The following is a 20,824-nucleotide window of genomic DNA, read 5'->3' on the forward strand; positions in this document are numbered from 1 at the left end:
GTAAGTGGTAAAATGAGGCCTGAAAAATAGGGCAGAAAATAATGCTCCTGAAAAGGAAGATTTCCAGGGAATGTCCCAGGCAGCAGCAGCCAGAGGTAATCACTGAACACACATTCGATTAAGGGCTCATGGAAGACTGTTCTCTCCTTACCAGAAAATACTGTGAGCTCTATGAATCATTTTGAGGTCATTTAATACTATAATCCAGATGTTTATTTTCCTGTTGTGTTTCCCTTAGGGCATTTTGGTTGTCCTTTACTTTCCCAACCAGGTAGGATATCTTGAGAGAGAGTCTTATTCTGTAATTAGTGGGAAATGTATCTTTTCTTCCACTAACTCTAGGTTGGGGGCTTGGTATACATTTTTTTTCCTGATAATTATTTTCTTCTATTAGAGTTTTCTGTTCGCTGAATTATTGATTCTACTCTGACCCATTTCTAATGACTGCTCTGCCCTCTTTCTGTACCATGTCCTAATATACCAGCACTACCACAAGGACAGATTACTCAGAAGAGATTTTTTTCAAGTTTTGATTTAATACGAGGGATTTTAAAATGCTGACTTACTATCAACATCTGAAAGTAGAAGACTGCCATCCTAAGAAATCAAAACCCTTTTCTCTTTCTGTCAATCCTCAACCATCACGCTTTTTTATTTTTCTTAACTATTTTTATGTCAAGGATAATTAGCTTTACACTACTCACCCCTAAGAGTTTTCCAGCATGCTATCTGAATGGGAGAAAATTTACTAGTTCCTCCATTACATAAATGTATATCTATCCCTGAGTCTAACACTTTTGTAGTAAATGTACTGGAAGGAAATGAAAAATGGAAAATGACATTTTCTTGTTAATCAAGTTTTTTAGAATCTCCTTTTATTCAGTCTCAGTTAAGTGTGTAAGTGTGTATGTAGTTCTGAAGTCATTTTATAATTTCACATATTTTTAAAATTCACTTATTTTTAATTGAGGGATAATATCTTTACAATATTTTTTTGGTTTCTGCTATACATCATCATGAATTAGCCATAGGTATACAAATGTCCCCTCCCTCTTGAACCTCACACCCACCTCCTACCCTTTCCCAGCCCTCTAGTTTGTTACAAAGCCCAGGTTTAATTCAGTTTCTGAATATCAAAATGCAGCAGTGAAAATCCACTGTTTAGAGCATACCCTCAGAAGTCTAAAGTCTTAAGTTACTGTTAACTGTATATGTGAATTATCCCTGTGATTGTGTGAAAGTCACTCAGTCATATCCAACTCTTTATGATCCCCTGTACTATATGGTCCATGGAATTCTCCAGGCCAGAATACTGGAGTGGGTAGCCTTTCCCTTCTCCAGGGGATCTTCCCAACCCAGGGATCAAACCCAGGTCTCCCACATTGCAGGCAGATTCTTTACCAGCTGAGCCACAAGGGGAATTATCCCCATAGTAGATTGTAAGATCTCTGAGTTCGGCATTCAGTTTTGAGTAATAGTGGACAAGACCATTGTACCACAAAAATAAGCCAATATGACTAAAAAGTAACAATATCCTGTACATTGGGCCTTTAATAAAAAACATTCAATAGTGGTTATGGAACACATTGAAAATGGAAAATTTATACTACTACAGTTCTGCACTTATCCTGGACAAAATAACATGGTAAGATTTGAACAACAGAATAGAGAGATTCGGATGGTGGTTGACTCAATGCATACTGTTTACCACCACAAGGTGAACAGACACATGGGTTTTGAGGTGTGTTCTTTGTGGAGAACATCCTAATGTGTGTCACAGAGGGATTTCAGAGAAAGAGGCAAATGTGGTTGCTTGCTCTCATGAGTCCTATTACATGGAGATGATAGCTCAGATCATCACAGTTGGCATTTCCAGATTAGGAGATAATTTCTATCTCACAAAAGCCAAGAGGAAATAGTACAGTCCTCTCATTGAATTAGGCCAGTCATTCTCATTATGTGATAGCACAGCAGAACAATGAAGACCCTGAGATATAGAACAGGATGATCCTTTTAGCTGGGTTCTTTAACATCCTGCTACTGAACCGTGCTGGGAAATTACATGCTAGCACATGGAGAGTAGCACTTTCTAATCAGGCTAATTAGCTCTCAAACACAGTTATTGAAGGGATTCCTTCTTCCACGCATATGATGATAAAGACAGAATCAAATAAGTCACCTTTTCTCTATTTTAAACCTCTCCTATGGAACATGTTACAATAGAAAGCTACTCTTCCATACTGTGATTGATTAAAAAAAACAGGGCCATGCATCAAGCAAGACTCGTCTGGGTCCACTGGTCTGGGTGTGGAGAAAGAAAGAAGGTTTGGGGGCCATATATCCAGGCAGTTTCTATAGCAGTGACTTAATGGTCTTTCCAGACTGGGTCAGAGGGAATTCATGGAGCAGTTTGGTCTAGCTAGACCTGTAGTTAGTCTAAGCAGTGTAGCCAGGCAATAGCAATGGAGATCTAGATGCTATATTAAGTTTCTTGACCCCTCACTTTGGCTTGTGCATGGCCATCTTCTTCTTCCTGTCTGCACATGGTCTCTCATCTGTACACATGCTCCCTTGCTAAATTTCTTCTACCTACAAGAGTACCAGTCAGATTAGATTCAGTTCAGTTCAGTTCAGTTGCTCAGTTGTGTCTGACTCTTTGTGACCCCATGAATCACAGCATTCCAGGCCTCCCTGTCCATCACCAACTCCCACAGTTCACTCAAACTCATGTCCATCAGGTCGGTGATGCCATCTAGCCATCTCATCCTCTGTCATCCCCTTCTCTTCCTGCCCCCAATCCCTCCCAGCATCAGGGTCTTTTCCAATGAATCAACTCTTCGCATGAGGTGGCCAAAGTATTGGAGTTTCATCTTTAGCATCAGTCCTTCCAATGAACACCCAGGACTGATATGCTTTAAGATGGTCTGGTTGGACCTCCTTGCAGTTCAAGGGACTCTCAAAGTCTTCTCCAACACCACAGTTCAAAAGCATCAATTCTTCGGTGCTCAGCTTTCTTCACAGTCCAACTCTCACATCCATACATGACCACTGGAGAAACCATAGCCTTAACTAGACGGACCTTAGGACCATGCTAAAGCTCACTCTTTCATTTTATTACTTCTTTAAATACCTCATCTCCAAATATAGCCACATTTGAGCTATCGAGAGTTATGGCTTTAACATGTGAATTTTGGGAGGGACCCAAGTCAGCCCACAGCAGCTGCCATACAGCCCATGAAAGCTGTAAGGAAAGACAGAAGCGTAACCTGATCCCTGACTTGTGATAAACTGATAGACTCCACATACCAGAGAACATTTATTCAAATAAATAAGAATCTGCTCAAAGTTTGAAATCCTGTTTTCACGGCATGGACAGTTCATCTCCTCTATCTGTAAGAATTCCATGAGAAGCTCTTTCAAATAATTTGGGAAAATAAAGCTGTTCTCAAAAGAATATAGTAGTTTGAGGAGATCATAGCATAATTTTAAACAAATATTCTGCTTAATGGGCCACTATAGGAAGAAATTCAATATTAAGTCTGCACAAATTCCTAATTCTAGTGGAAAACAATAGCATTTTATTCTCTAGGTAAGAAAAAGTAAAATTTAAGTCTTGCAACAAGTGTTTACGGAGTCCAACTCTGTATGAAGTCCTATACGAAGTGGTATATAAAATGAAGCTGGAAAACTTTACAGTTTAATATGGCTCCAATAAGAACATTTACAATGCCCAAACAAGGATTTTACACAGGACAATTTTATAGCCTAATTCTCCCAGAACACTATAGTTTTTAAAGTCTATTTTCCTAGTATCCCCTTTCTCTCAAAAAGTACCAAAATTTGCATGACAATTTATATGGTCACCTCAAATATAGAGAAATCAGAAATCTCGGAAAACATTTAACGATAAACGATTATAAATGGAAAGCAAGTCCAGAGAGCAATAATGAAAAAACAAAAAAAGAAACCACGAAAATTTCAATTCTGATGCAAAGTTTTCTAACAGTTAAAACCAGTTCACACATCACTGCATTCATATTCTTCACTTCTGGCACATATGTAGCTCAATTCCCACATTAATAATAAATGGGACATAGTCTTTGCATCAGGTGTATTTCACTTTTAACTTATGCTTATTTTTAACATCATTACTTGTTCTTCTAATTATTTAAACTAACTTTAAAATAGTTTACACTCAAACCAATGCCAGCTCAAATCAATGGAGACTGGTCATGACCGTGATGAATGTTCCAGAACCATGGGATAGCAAACAAGACCACAGATACAGCACAGAGTGCAGAACATTTTAGAAAAATGGTGCCCTATCAGTTCTGAATTAAGATAAAACTAAGTCTGAATTCATTATTTGGCTTTTGCTCACTCAGGTTCTTTCATTACTTTAGTTCTCTCCATGTCTTATTCTTTCTGGCTAGGTTGTTAAAATATAAAATGCAATATTAGCATTTTTTCTTAAATAGTTTACACACAAAAATAAACTCATTTTAAGTCTACAGATCAAAGGTTTTTGACAAAATATATACTTACGTAATCCCCCCATCAAGTTAAAGAACATTCCCATTACCCCCCAAATTTTCTCATCCCTCTGTAGTAAACCACTCCCACCCTTAGCCCCCAGAGGACCACCTGTCTGCTGCTTTCCATCACAATCGCTTTGCCTATCTAGAATTTCATATACATGCAATCATATAATATTACTTTTGTGTGTGTGTCTTGCTTCCTTCATTTAGAAAAATGTTTTTGAGAATCATCCCTGAAGTTCTGTATATTAGCTGTCTGTTTCTATTCTTTGGAGAGTACCTTTTAACTGCATGAATATACTTGTTAAAAAATCCACTTATCTATTAATAAACATCTGGGCTATTTGCAGTGCTTGGATATTATGAATAAAGCTCTGTGAACAAGACATATCTTTTTGTGTATATGTTTTCACACCTGTGGGTAAATGCCTACAAGAGGAACTGCTGGGACAAACAGTAAGTATACATATATTTAACTTATAAGTAACTGTCAGACTTTCTGAGTGTTTATACATTGTACACTCCCTACAGTAGGGTATGGGAGTTCCACTTGCTTCATGTCTTGGACAATTTGCTGGTATGTTTCAATATTCTCAGTTTCATCTTTGAGAGAGAGGAAGTTTTAAAAACCTGTGTGTAAAATCCTAGCTTCCAGAATGAATCCCTTGTCAACTTCTGCTTTTTTAAAAATATAAACTATATCTTCACTGCTGCTACTGCTGCTAAGTCGCTTCAGTCGTGTTTGACTCTGTGCGACCCCAGAGACGGCAGCCCACCAGGCTCCCCCGTCCCTGGGATTCTCCAGGCAAGAACACTGGAGTGGGTTGCCGTTTCCTTCTCCAACGCATGAAAGTGAAAAGTGAAAGTGAAGCCACTCAGTCGTGTCCGACTCTTAGCGACCCCATGGACTGCAGCCTACCAGGCTCCTCCATCCATGGGATTTTCCAGGCAAGAGTACTGGAGTAGGGTGCCATCGCCTTCTCCGATAACTTCACTAGCCTCAGTTTTTTCTGACAATCTCCTTTGGGGCATTTTAGGGAGATGGTCTCTCCATGATTCACCAATCTGACATTCTTAAGGGTACATTCCAATTTGTCATTAAACACAAGTTAAAAAGAAGAACTATACAAAAAAGGTCTTCATGACCCAGATAATCATGATGGTGTAATCACCAACCTAGAGCTGGACATCCTGGAATGCGAAGTCAAGTGGCCTTAGGAAGCACCACTATGAACAAAGTTAGTGGAGGTGATAGAATTCCAGTTGAGCTGTTTCTCCAAAGAAGACATACAGATGGCTAACAAACACATGAAAAGATGCTCAACATCACTCATTATCAGAGAAATGCAAATCAAAACCACAATGAGGTACCATTTCACGCCAGTCAGAATGGCTGCGATCCATAAGTCTACAAGCAATAAATGCTGGAGAGGGTGTGGGTGGTGGGAATGCAAACTAGTACAGCCACTATGGAGAACAGTGTGGAGATTCCTTAAAAAACTGGAAATAGAACTGCCTTATGACCCAGCAATCCCACTGCTGGGCATACACACTGAGGAAACCAGAAGGGAAAGAGACACGTGTACCCCAATGTTCATCGCAGCACTGTTTATAATAGCCAGGACATGGAAGCAACCTAGATGTCCATCAGCAGATGAATGGATAAGAAAGCTGTGGTACATATACACAATGGAGTACTCAGTTCAGTTCAGTTGGTCAGTCATGTCCAACTCTTTGCGACCCCATGAATCGCAGCACACCAGGCCTCCCTGTCCATCACCAACTCCCGGAGTTCACTCAGACTCATGTCCATCGAGTCAGTGATGCCATCCAGTCATCTCATCCTCTGTTGTCCCCTTCTCCTCCTGCCCCCAATCCCTCCCAGCATCAGAGTCTTTTCCAATAAGTCAACTCTTCGCATTACTCAGCCATTAAAAAGAATACATTTGAATCAGTTCTAATGAGGTGGGTGAAACTGGAGCCTGTTATACAGAGTGAAGTAAGCCAGAAAGAAAAACACCAATACAGTATACTAACGCATATATATGGAATTTAGAAAGATGGTAACGATAACCCTGTATGCGAGACAGCAAAAGAGACACAGATGTATAGAACAGTCTTTTGGACTCTATGAAAGAGGGAGAGGGTGGGATAATTTGGGAGAATGGCATTGAAACATGTATAACACCATATAAGAAACTAATCGCCAGTCCAGGTTCAATGCAGGATAAAGGATGCTTGGGGCTGGGGCACTGGGATGACCCAGAGGGATGGTATGGGGAGGAAGGTGGGAGAGGGGTTCAGGATGGGGAATACGTGTACACCCGTGGCAGATTCATGTTGATGTATGGCAAAACCAATACAATATTGTAAAGTAATTAGCCTCCATTGAAATAAATAAATTTAAATTAAAAAATAATATTTCAAATCCTAAAAGATGATGCTGTGAAAGTGCTGCACGCAATATGCCAGCAAATTTGGAAAACTCAGCAGTGGCCACAGGACTGGAAAAGGTCAGTTTTCATTCCAATCTCAAAGAAAGGCAATGCCAAGGAATGTTCAAACTATAGCACAATTGCAATCATCTCACACTCTAGCAAAGAAATGCTCAAAAGTCTCCAAGCCAGGCTTCAGCAATACATGAACCATGAACTTCCAGATGTTCAAGCTGGATTTAGAAAAGGCAGAGAAACCAGAGATCAAATTGCCAACATCTGTTGATCATCAAAAAAAACGGGCATTCCAGAAAAACATCTACTTCTGCTTTATTGACTATGCCAAAGCCTTTGGTTGTGTGGACCACAACAAACTCTGGAAAATTCTTAAAGAGTTGGGAATACCAGACCACCTGACCTGCCTCCTGAGAAATCTGTATGCAGATCAGGAAGCAACAGTTAGAACTGGACATGAAACAGCAGACTGGTTCCAAATAGGAAAAGGAGTACGTCATGAGAAACGCTCGTCTGGAGGAAGCACAAGCTGGAATCAAGATTGCTGGGAGAAATATCAACAACCTCAGATATGAAGCTGACACCACCGTTATGGCAGAAAGCGAAGAACCTAAAGAGCCTCTTGATGAAAGTGAAAGAGGAGAGTGAAAAAGTTGGCTTAAAACTCAACATTCAGAAAACGAAGATCATAGCATCTGGTCCCATCACTTCATGGCAAATAGATGGGGAGGCAATGGAAACCATGAGAGACTATTTTTGGGGGCTCCAAAATCATTGCAGATGGTGACTGCAGCCATGAAATTAAAAGATGCTTAATCCTTGGAAGGAAAGTTATGACCAACCTAGACAGCATATTAAAAAGCAGAGACATTACCTTGCCAAAAGGTCTGTCTGGTCAAAGCTATGGTTTTTCAAGTAGTCATGTATAGGTATGAGAGTTGGACTATAAAGAAAGCTGAGCACCGAAGAATTGATGTTTTTGAACTGTGGTGTTGGAGAAGACTCAAGAATCCCTTGGACTGCAAGAAGATCCAACCTGTCCATCCTAAAGGAAATCAGTCCTGAATATTCATTGGAAGGACTGAGGCTGAAGCTGAACCTCCAATACTTTGGCCTCCTGATACAAAGAACTGACTCATTGGAAAAGACCCTGATGCTGGCAAAGATTGAAGGCAGGAGAAGGGGAAGACAGAGGATGAGATGGCTGGATGGCATGACTGACTCAACGGACATGAGTTTCAGTAAACTCCAGGAGTTGGCAATGGACAGGGAGGCCTGGCGTGCTGTAGTCCATGGGGTCACAAAAAGTCGGACGCAACTGAATGACTGAACAGAACTGTACTGAAAGAGAATTAAGCATCTCAACAAAATGATACAAAACATTTTCATTATGTTGATTTAACTTTTAGTAGTAACAAATGTATTTTTTTCTATGCCTGAAATATTCTACACTTGGAAACAACTAGGGAATGACAGAATTTGTTTTTAACAATTGTATAATCAAAAACTTTTAAATATAAGCTTCTTATTTCCATTATAGACATATGTAGTATGTTAATGCTTAAATACTGAGATATTATTCAGCAATAATCCATAAATTTAAATAATTTCTCCATGTTTTAGGGTTTTTTGGTAAGTTAAATGAGATAGGTTAACAATAACAATATCTATTCCACAAAATTCTTGAGAAGATTAAATGAAGTAGTAGTTTTTAGAGAATTTAGCACCACTTCTTACTTCCTAGGAAATCCTCAACACATTTAAAAATGAATAAAAAAGGGTAGCCCAAACCACATATAGTGCTTCAACGTTATCAAATTCATATTTCCACCCAGAAAAGTCAATTTCTATCAGTTTTGGCTATCTTTATATCATTGTCTTCAAAACATGCCATTTAATAAACTGAAATTTTCCAGTGAGTTTTTGTTATTGTTTACTGGTTTTATCATTTCCCTTCCAATTTTTAGCACTTTATCAGCTGTATCTAGTTAAGAAGTTCTGCAATACAACAGAACCTAACAAAAATAAATGCTATTTTCTTCCTCTATGAGCTAGTTCTTTTATACACTTCTTAAATTTCAGTAGTATCCTAGAGCAATGACAAAAAGGACAACTGAGAGACTTCCCTGGTGGGCCAGCAGTTACGAATCTGTGCTTCCCCTGCAGGGGTCACAGGTTTGATCCCTGGTTGGGGAACTAAGATCCCACATGCTGCACTGTGCAACTGAAAAGAAAACGAACCACTGAGTGTATCTTTCCTGTATTTGCTCATTGCTTGTGTCTGCTTGCTTGTTTGGTTCTAGCCCTCCTCCTCCCACTGGAACACATTGACCTTATTTGTCCATATCCTTTTCATTACAAAAGACAGAATCAATAGCATTTCTTCTGATTTTAATATTGGGTTCATTTTAGAGTCTCCTGTAAAGAGATGATATTGTAAAGTGTTGTTACCCACAGGGAAATCCACATCATGGGTCCTCACATCTCTAACAAAAGTCTGTCTGCCTTTCAAATTCCAAGTAAGTGTGCTCCTGAAGTACTTTTGGAAATGCACTTCCATTATCAGATATATAATCAGGCAATGGGCCACAAGAAAAATAAAGGTGTAAATTGAAAAGGAAACTATTTGTAATAGCTTGAATTAAAGGACTGTGCTTCCAAGTCCTTTGACCTTCGCTGTCCTAATAGAAGTTATTCACAGGCGATGGCACCCCACTCCAGTATTCTTGCCTGGAAAATCCCATGGACAGAGGAACCTGGCAGGCTGCAGTCCATGGGGTCACTTAGAGTCAGACACGACTGAGCGACTTCACTTTCACTTTTCACTTTCATGCATTGGAGAAGGAAATGGCAACCCACTCCAGTGTTCTTGCCTGGAGAATCCCAGGGACGGGACAGACTGGTGGGCTGCCATCTATGGGTCGCACAGAGTCGGACACGACTGAAGCAACTTAGCAGCAGCAGCAGCAGCAGACTCATTTTTTAGCATATTATAATTCAGTTGGCAACTTCCTTGATGTCATAGGTGGGAGCCCTGGCTCTTAATAGAAAAACTTAAACAACCAAAAATCAAACCAAACAAAAACTCAATTTAGAGTGCTGTATTTCAACTGCTGCAGCAACTTCTAGTAATGATGTTTTGTCTAAAAGTTTTCATTTTTTATTTTCATTACCGTTAAACTCAATTTAAAAACTAAAGTGCTCTTGAGACAGTCGGTGTTGGGGGCCTCTGCTTAAGAGTAACCGGTTTGGGAAAATGGATCTCTATAAATCTGCTTCCTATTTCTCTCTCACTGAAAGAGTTCTTCTGTAAAATAAGTTTGATTCAGCATTAGCCTGAAATTAGTCCTCTTTAGAACTTTCGATCAAAATCTCTAATCTGTGCCACCCATCTTTGAATACCCATATGATTTCCCTAGGGGTTCCCAGATGGTGCTAGTGGTAAAGAACCCACCTGCCAAGGCATGAGATGTAAGAGACATTGGTTTAATCCCTGGGTCGGGAAGATCTCCTAGAATAGGGCATGGCAACCCACTCCAGTATTCTTGCCTGGAGAATCCCACGGACAGAGAAGCCTGCTGGGCTATGGTCCATAGGGTGGCAAAGAGTTGGACATGACTGAAGTGACTTAGCATGCATGCATGTGATTGCCATAAATATGTTTCCTTATACATTGGGCATTTCAGTTAATGTTTCCCAGACAAAAAGTTCTATAAATAATCAGGAACATCTGTATCAGAGAACCATGAAATGAAGTGCTATTAACATCTGTCCAGTATCTAGTTAATAGTATTGTGATTTTTTTCCCCCTAAAACTTAGGTAATTACTTGCTTGTTGGAATAAGATAGTAATTCACTAGAAACAAATGCAAATGTGAAGAAACATGCTGATGTTTGAAAACATTTTTCACAAGAACCAAGAGACAATATGTAATTTTCAGATTTTAAAAAACTCCTATTACAGTGGTTTTTATGTCCTTTTTCTTACATAGCATCTCTGGTTAACTAAATCTGAGTTAAAGAAAATAACTTTTCTCTTCCATTTACATTGACAAATTCAATGATTTGGAAAAGGCAGTGAGCTTGAAAAATGTGAAAATTGACTATGTAATGATGTTTATTAAAAGAATAAAAGTTTTACACATAAATAAATATATATTGTATTTCTTAAACTATGTTTATTGTCTACTTTGTCTATTCAAGACTTTTCCTGCTCTACTTTTTCTGTTTTCAAAACTAAGAATGATATAAGGATTCTCATTATATTATTTGTCAATAGTTTTAAAGCTAGAAGTCAAGTTACAGAAGGCTCATTCACCTACTTTACAACTGAGAAAGTAAAAGCGCAATGATCTTGGGTGACCTGCTCAAAGTCACAGAGTTAGATAAAGAGTGTGGAAGAGAAATAATTCACTTGCCTGTGTGTTAGGAGTTTGTTCCATTAATCTGTGCTGTGACAGATTATCCCAGTTTCCCTTTGGGCTATGGGTGAAATATTATGTTCACAATCACTAGATGGGTATTCTACAAAAATGCACATTAAATATTAGACTTAAAAATTATACTATATCTAGTAAGACGATTTTCTTTAGTTTTAGAATATTTGATAAGCACACAGAAATTGATATGCATTTGACTCATTAGTGAAAAGACAAAATGTAAGTCATCTTCCTATAATGCAAAACCCAACTTTTGTGAGATCAAACAAGTCAATACTAAAGGAAATCAATCTTGAATATTCATTGGAAGGACTGATGTTGAAGCTGAAGCTCCAATACTCTGGCCATCTAATGCGAAGAGATGACTCATTAGAAAAGATCCTGATGCTGGGAAAGATTGAAGGCACGAAGAGAAAGGGACGGCAGAGGACAAGATGATTGGATGGCATCACTACACAATGGACATGAGTTTGAGCAAGCTCTGGGAGATGGTGAAGGACAGGGAGCCTGGTGTGCTGTAGTCCATGGGGTCACAAAGAGTCAGACATGACTGAGAGACTGAACAACACTTTTATGCATAGATTACTAATATTCACACTTTTAATATTGAAAAAGAAGGGAAGAGGTCAGGGCACCACTTTTGAAAGAAGGACCTTGCCCAAGGACACAACATAAACTGATTAGAATCAAATGAGTCCAAGATGGCAGATAAGTCAACTTCAACTAGACTTTGATCCTCAGGGCATGCTCATTGTAACATCAGCAAGCTAAATGACACACCCAGAGGCACCACGAGAGTTCCAAGACTGACCATCAAAGACCAAAAAGTGGACCCAGTTCCTGGAAATCTCCATCCTTTCTCCAAAACAGTTGAAATAATCCTGCCACTCATTAGCCTATGAAGTTACCCAGCCCATAAAAGCTAACCACACCATATTTTGAGGCTGCATTTGCCCTCCGAGATAGCCCACATGCTTGTTTGTGGAATGTGTCTCTCTCTAAATAGATCCACTTCTCACCTATCACTGTGTCTCTTGCTGAGTTCTTCATGTGATGAGACATCAAGAACCTGAGTTTCACTAGGTTCTAAAACCAGGCATGGGATCTCAGTTGGAAGACTATGGGTTTTGGCTAGGTTCAAGTCCTGGCCACATGGGTTCAAGACTCAATCTAAGATGAACGGTTTCAATATCATATCAGTTAGGATTTGGTTGGTCTATATATAATAGAAAATCTAACATAATAGTGGCTGGAACACAGGTACTCTGCCATGTAAAAGTAGTCAGGTGGTTTACAATACAAAGTTGACCAATAGGTTTCATGAATTTATTGTGAAGTAAAACCCTTTATTCGTTCCTTGCTTTCTCCATCCTTGGCACGTGAGTCTCATCTGCATGATTACTTCATGGCCAAAGACATGGCAGCTGGAACCTCAGCCGCCAGTCTGCTTTCCAGGAAGCAAAAAGGTAGACAAAGAAAAGCACAGAATGTCCCTTCTTGCCCCTGTGGCAACACTAATGTAGCTTCCAGAAAAGTCTCAGACAATGCTGCTGTTAAGATACTTTTTGCCAGACTTTAGACACAAGACCCACACCCACCTACAAATGAAACTCGAACATATACTTTACTGTAGCTTAGTCACTTAGTCCTGTCCAGCTCTTTTGCAACCCCATGGACTGTAGTCCATCAGGCTCCTCCATCCATGGGATTTTCTAGGCAAGAATACTTCAGTGGATTGCCACTTCTCCTCCAGGGGATCTTCCAAGCCTAGGGATGGAACCTGTGTCTCCTGCACTGGCAGGTGGGTTCTTTACCACTGGGAAGCCCTGCATACTTCATGTTGGACGCATAGAAAAGAGACAGTGACACTGGGTGGACAAATAGTATCCATTCAACATATGTGATTTGGAAAATAAGGTCCCATGAAACTTCAGTTTGCAGCTTTGAAAAATATACCAGCAGGACAATATAGTAAAAAGTGCTTAAGATTGTACCTCAAAAGACTGTGGTATAATTTTAGATATACTTCTAAGACAATGGGTCACAAGTAAATCCTTGAAAATTGGTGCACCTTAGTTGACTCACTTGTACAATAAAAAATGAAAATTGTCTTTGAGATCATGTAAGGTAATGCCAATGACAAAGATACCAAATGTGAAAGGATTTTGGAAAAATATATTTGTATTTGCACATGCCAGTGTGTAAGTGTCTGCATGTATGTAGTATGTATGTATATAAATAGTTTTTAAAATAAATATCTGAAACTTATTACGACATTTTTAAAAATTAAATAAGCACCAGTATAATTTTCCTTAACATTTCTATGGAAACTAAATAGATCTAAGTGCTAGGACACTACTGAGGTGGTAGTTTCATTTCCACGTTACCCATTCAGTTGTGATCCATTTTTATCATAAATCTCCTACAGTACTTTTTTATAAAAATTTTCAGACTGAGTTTACTTAGAAAATGATTTAAAATGTTTAATAACCTAACTATCAAAATCACATACACATAAAAGAAGTTGATGTTGGGATCACCAAGTTAATAGTGAACTGTTGCTTAATCTGTTTTTCTGAGCTAATTTGTCAAATTAAGCACGAACATTTGGGTCCTAAAACTGGATGAAAAGATTGATGGTATCATATAAGACTTCGGAGGTTTCAGTGTTTAAAATTACATTATGATATCCTCACTGTGCAAACTGCAGCAACTGTTCACATAATTTAGTCACTTATGCAACCCTACGGTATAAATTGGTACTGAATCATACTTCTTGGTCATCAAACAAATGACAACTTCTTTCTCATTTTAGTCTTTGTAATAGAATGTTAATATTCTATTTCTTAATCCTTTGTGCATGGCATGTTTTCCCAGTACTTTAGTCTTCAAATATATAAACTGAAAACTAAAATGAATTAACATTTCTTCTCCAGTTAATAATAAAGTTAAAATATATAATGTAACTTTATACAGGCAAATTGGTTTTATTAAATAGTAAATCTAAGTGGTCTCTAAAGAAAACCACAGAAATGTAAATATCAAGGAAAAGATACTTTAAAATTGAACTAGACAGTGTGATTTCAGAAGGAATATTAATCCTAAATCTTCTCTAAGTAACTTAGAACACTTAACTGTGAAAGCTCTAGATTGCCAAATATTATAAAATTAAGTACTACTGGCATGAGCTACAAAATCGTCTTCAAAAATTAATATCAGCCATTTCTCTTTCTGTAAATAGTCCATAAAAAAGTACATTAGATAATATTAGACTATCTGCTACTAACTGTGGGAGGGTGCTTATTCTGATTTCAATTTCTTAAATATCGATTTCAGTAGACATCATTTATTTATTTGGCATAATTTATTTTTCATTAACCCCAGTAGTTAACCTAACCAAGATCTCATGTTTAAACTGAGAATACAATTTGAACAATAGACATTAATTGTATTTAATAAATGCTTTGACAAATATAACAGCTCATTTTCAGACCCTATATATTTATTGAATTTCATTTATGAATCTGGGGATAGACATAGAGTTAATGATTAGTACAAACATTTATATAGCTGCAGATTTCAGAAAGTTAACAACTGAGTCATCACCCTTTCCAGAAAAGAAAGTTCTGATAAAACCCTTCTCACCATCTTAAACGTTACACACACACACACACTCTAATTTCTGTACTTTGCTAATTAATTGTATGACCCTGGTGCAGAGTAGGTACCCTTCCTATCTCCATACAGAGACTATTAATTGAAATTTGTATACCCACTTTTATATTTGCTATTTTTCCCTCCTTTCTTGTGGCTGCCCCACTGCTCCTTTATTTTCTTCTTAGCACTTGATACACCCTGACTATTGGATATTTAATTTTTCGCTTGTTCTCGACTCTCAAGTCCAGAATGAAAAGCAGGAATTTTGTCACTTTTCCCCATGACCCTGTCTTTCTCTAGCCACTGAGTCACGTTTGGAATGCGCAAAGTGCTCACTCCACCGCAATTTGTGGATGTGTGAATAATCCAATTACCATCACATCACTGTCTCTCAGCTGGTGGCTCAGGTGGTAGAGAGTCTGCCTGCAGTGCAGGAGACCTGGGTTCGATCCCTGGTTTGGGAAGATCTCCTGGAGAAGGGGATGACAACCCTCTCAAATATTCTTGCCTGGAGAATCCCATGGACAGAGGAGCCTGGTGGGTGACAGTTCATGGGCTCGTAAAGAGCCAGACACGACTGAGCGACACACACACACACACACACACACACACACACACGTTGGTGTCTGTCTTACCTCTCCTCTTGTCCTCTTCTAAATGATTCTCCACACTGCTGCCTGAACAACATTTTCAAAACCAGATCCTGCGGCTCTTCTGCTTATAATCCTTCAAACCTGCCATTCTCATAAAATAAAGGCCAGGTCTGTGACGTGGCTGATAAATGCCCTCAGCACTGGACCTCTGCTCGACTTGCCTTTTCTACTTTACCTTCTCTCTCCACGCACTTCATCTGCACTGACCATCTTTCCCCAGTGATGTCCTCCCAAACCACAGTCCCTTAAAGGGGGTCTCTTCTGGCCTCTCACCCTCCTTATAGGATCCTGACCTTGAGATTTCAATTCAACTATCTCCTTCCCAAGGAAAGTTTTCAAATATTCCCAGAGTTTTAAGATTTCCCAGTACAGCAATTCTCCTTTTTACAAGGTCCTCAGAGGATGCCTTAAACCATGGACTGTACCAAACCTCACATAAGCTATGTTTTTTTCCTATACATACACACCTACGATTATGCTTCATTTATAAATTAGGCATGTGCATGCTTAGTCACTCAGTCATGTCCGACTCTTATGCACAGTAAGAAATTAACAATGGTAACGAATAAGAAAATAGGAGAATGATAACCATATACTATAATAAGAGTTAGGTGAATGTAGGCTGTCTCAAAATCTTACTGTACATATTTAAAGCCTTTTCCATCTTAATTAAGCATTTATCACATACAGTGGATGTGACTTTTGCAGTATGAGGTGACATCAAAACCAGAGCATATTTTTCTTTCTTCACAATTTCACGGACAGAAAATTCGTTTTTACTGTAGATTTCAACATATGATATTTTTTCTTTCATTATTAAGTCATTATTAAGTCAAGAATGTTCATATTTTCACTTGAAGGAAGCCCGTGAAGGCTCCTCTCTGGCATTTCCACATTGCCAGCATCACTGCTCTTGTGGTTTGGGGCCATCATATAAAATAAGGGTCACTTGACCACAAGCCCTGGATTCTGCAACAGTCACTCTGGCGAAGCAGCTACTGAGTGGCCAATTGTGAGTAAAAGCTGGACAAAGGAAGGCTTCATGTCGCAGTGGAGAAGGAACAGGATGAAGGGAAATGTCATTGTGATCCTCAGAACGATATACAACTTAAAACATGATTTGTTTCTTTCTGGAACTTCCATTTAATAATTAAAGATTGCAGTTGATCTCAGGTAACTGAAACTGCAGAAATCAAAACCATGGATGGGGCGTGGGGGCTACTGTATAGACTAGCTACTTATACATTTTATTCTCTGTATTTATCACTTAAGCTATATTTTTATAGCATCATTTGATAAACATCTATTTTTCTCCACTCAGTTTTAAAGCTCAATGGAGATAGAAGTGGCCTCTATTTCCCCTGCTTGGTATGGACCAATTGCCTAAGAGTACATAAAAACCATTTTTTAAATAATTAAGTGAAGGCCATGTACGCTGGCATTTGAGGTTGCATTGCTGTCTCACAGAACCCTCACTGTCATCTCCGTGTGTGAAAAGTATTCACACTGGCTTAGGAAAAAAATAAATAAAAATCTTAACTCACAGAAACTTTTCTTTGCTCCAGTGAACCTTTTAATACAATAAATTTAAGTTCACACAACATGTTCAATCGCCTCACATTTTAGCACTAAAAAATCTCCTTAATGTAACAATGAAATAAAATCCCTCCAAGAACATCTACTATTATCAATGATATATATGATTTCTATTTTGATGAGAGACAATCTTATATAAACGATTAGGAACACCAGTCTTGGTAAATAGCATTATTTTTGATAAAGTAACAACATTCTTCATTTTTGTAGGTGTGGGGAACTCTTAAGTTCTATCATCAGCAATAATGTTGAAAACTTCCCATTGTTATTGGTATGTAACTGACCCCCACAATGCCCCATGATACTCATGAACAAGGTTCCTAGATATCCTCCTCAAGACTGTGTCTTCAAGGCTAGTCCTACCTCCAATCTCCAGCAGCTTTATTCAATGTCAAAGGCTGAATCATTCCTCCCCAAAGGAGCTTACATTGAGACACCACAAGTATATTCTTTATGATCCTCATAATATTTATTTTTTAAGAATTATTTTCAAGCATAAGACAGGAACATATTGAGATGTGGTGGTGATTATATGCCTATTCATATGGAGGCTGGCTGGCTACAGTCCATGGGATAGCACAATTTAGTGACTACCCCACCATCACCACCACCACCATGTATATGTCAAAAAATCCCACATACCAGAACCCACCCACTTACAATCAATTAATCTATGACAAAGGAGGCAAGAACAGGGTGGTGTGGGGCAGGAACAGTCTCTTTAACAAGTTATGTTGGGGAAATAGGACAACTACATGTGAAAGAATGAAATTGTATCATTTTCTAGCACCACATACAAAAATAAACTCAAAATGGATTGAAGACTTAAATGTGAGGCTGAAACCAGAAAACTCCTGGAGAAAAACTTAGGCAGAACACTTTTGGACATAAGTCATAGCAATATGTTTTTCGATCTGTCTCCTAAGTCAGAGGAAATGAAAGCAAAAATAAATAAATGGAATCCAATTAGACTCACAAGCATTTGCATAGCAAAGGAAATCAACAACAAAATGAAAAGACAACCTACTGAATGGGAGAAAAAATGTGGAAATGATATGACCAATAAGAGGCTAATGTCCTCAATATATATTAATAAATAGCTCATACAGCTCAAAATCCAAAAAACAAATAATCCGGTTAAAAAAAAAAAGAATAGGCAAAATGACTGAATAGACATTTTTCCAAAAAGGAAATGCAGATGTTCAACAGGCACATGAAAAGGTGCTCAACATTGTTAATCATTGAGAAATGCAAATCAAAACCACAATAAGACATCATCTCACACCTGTCAGAATGGCTATCATCAAAAATACCTCAAGTTACAAATGCTAGTGAGGCTGTGGAGAAAAGGCAAGCCTCGTACACTGGTGCTGGGAATGTAAATTGCTGCACTCACTGTGGATAACAGCATGGAGGTTCCTCAGAAAGCTAAAAATAAAACCGCCATATAATCTAGCAATTCCACCCCAGGGTATATGTCTGAAGAAAATGAAGACAATAATTCAAAAAGATGCATGTACCTCAATTTCCATAGCACCATTTCTTAGAAAAGCCAAGATAGAGAAGCAACCTGTGTCCATCAACATGAGAGGTTAAGAAGTTGCGGCATATGTATGTATGTGTGCACACACACACACACACACACACAGTAGACTACTACTCAGCCATAAAGAGAATGAAATTTTGCCATTTGCAATAGCATGGATGGACCTGAGGCTAGTATGCTTAGTGAGATAGGTCAGAGAATGCAAAGCTTTTATACCACTTATATGGTGAATGTAAAAACTAAAACAAACTAGTGGACATAACAAAAATTTTAAAACCCACATATATAAAGAACAAACTAGAGGTTACCAATGGGGAGAGGAAAGAAGGAGGGACAAGATAGGGGTAGGGAATTAACAGGTGTAAACTACAATGTACAAATCAAATAAGCTACAAAGATACATGGCACAGCACAGGGAATATAGCCAATATTTTTTGACAACTATAAATGGAGCATAAAATTTATGAATCACTTGCACACCTGAAACATATAATGTTGTAAATCAATTATATTAATACTCAATTAAAAAACAACAAATCATATACAATGACAATTGCTGATACTTATGTAAGTTGCATGTCAATAAAGCCGATTTCAAAACATGAAAAAAGAGGGACTAGAAACCCTCAGGTTCAGAGGATTAAACTGCAGAGATTGAGCATTGTGGCTCTGCCTTTCTCTGAGCATTCCTTGAAATGGCATACTCAGATTACGGGAAGAATTTCTTTGAAGGGCCTTTAGATGAAGAAAATGTGATTCTTACATTGTATCCAGTTAATGAGGAAATTATTGAAGACCATCAAGTGGAACCAGGTGTTTCCTCAACTTCACAAGTCAAAGAGGAGGCACTGATTACAAATAATCAAGTTCCTCTTCCTCAAACAAATGAGCTTGAGGAAGATTGTCCAAGTTCTAGCTTTAGAAGATCATTTTGTCCCTTGCCGACCACATTGCCTCCGATTAACGATGTGAGTCGGGACACTTTGCGGAACTGGTGCCAACAACTTAAGCTGAGTACTGACGGCCAGAAAATAGAAGTTTATCGGAGACTCCAGGAAGATGCTTTTCCTGAAAAAGATCAGTATATTCCTAAATCATCACGGGAGGCCCGAATGCACTCATGTTCAAGGAAGCACAGCATGGTGACCAAGAGGGGAAGTGTACAGAAAAGGAAGATGAGTGAGAGTCAGGAAAGGACTAACATGGTTGAGGTGGTAACTTCACCTCAGGTAGCCATGCTGGCAGCATGGTCAAGAATTGCGGCAAAGGCTGTTCAACCAAAGGCTGTGAATTCACGTGCCCTTCGTGCCTCTGAATCCCTTCTGCCACAAGCCTCAGGTGTCCGGTGGTGTGTGGTCCATGGCAGACCACTCTTGGCAGACACAGAAGGTTGGGTTCGCCTGCAGTTCCAAGCAGGTCAGACCTGGGTGCCTGACACCCCCAGGAGGATGACCTCCCTCTTCATGTTACCTGCCTGCACTTTTGCACCCCCAGACCTGGAAGACAACCTGTTATACCCTGAATGCACTAAGAGGAATAAGAAGATTATGAAAAGATTAATCACAATGGGGAGGAGGAAGAAACCTGGTTTGGATACATCAACATCATTGCTTTCAAATGGACCACGTTTTAAAAAAGAATAAGTGATTACCAGCAGGGAAGGAATGGGAGGTGGAGAAATGGGTGAAGAGGGTAATTTTATGGTAATCATGGTAACTAGATTTTTGTAGTATCAAATATCGAATTACTATGTTGTATATCTGTAGTGGGTGTGTGTATGGGTGTGCTCAATTACTCAGTCATTCACTTGTGCTTGATTCTTTGGGAACTCATGGACTTCGGTCTGCCAGGCTTTGCTGTCCATGGAATTTTCCAGGCAAGAATACTGGTGGAGGACTTGCCATTTCCTTCTCCAGGGGAAACTTCCTGACCCAGGGATCAAACC

The 20,824-nt window shown here is 38.8% G+C and overlaps 1 pseudogene; it reads left to right on the forward strand.

Annotated features, from left to right (window-relative positions):
- Positions 1 to 19,030: 19,030 nt before the first annotated feature.
- On the forward strand, positions 19,031 to 20,522 carry LOC781928 (developmental pluripotency associated 2 pseudogene; annotated as a pseudogene).
- The last annotated feature ends 302 nt before the right edge of the window (positions 20,523 to 20,824 follow it).

This window comes from Bos taurus, chromosome 27, assembly GCF_002263795.3.
Source record: "Bos taurus isolate L1 Dominette 01449 registration number 42190680 breed Hereford chromosome 27, ARS-UCD2.0, whole genome shotgun sequence".
NCBI classification, from domain to species: domain Eukaryota; kingdom Metazoa; phylum Chordata; class Mammalia; order Artiodactyla; family Bovidae; genus Bos; species Bos taurus.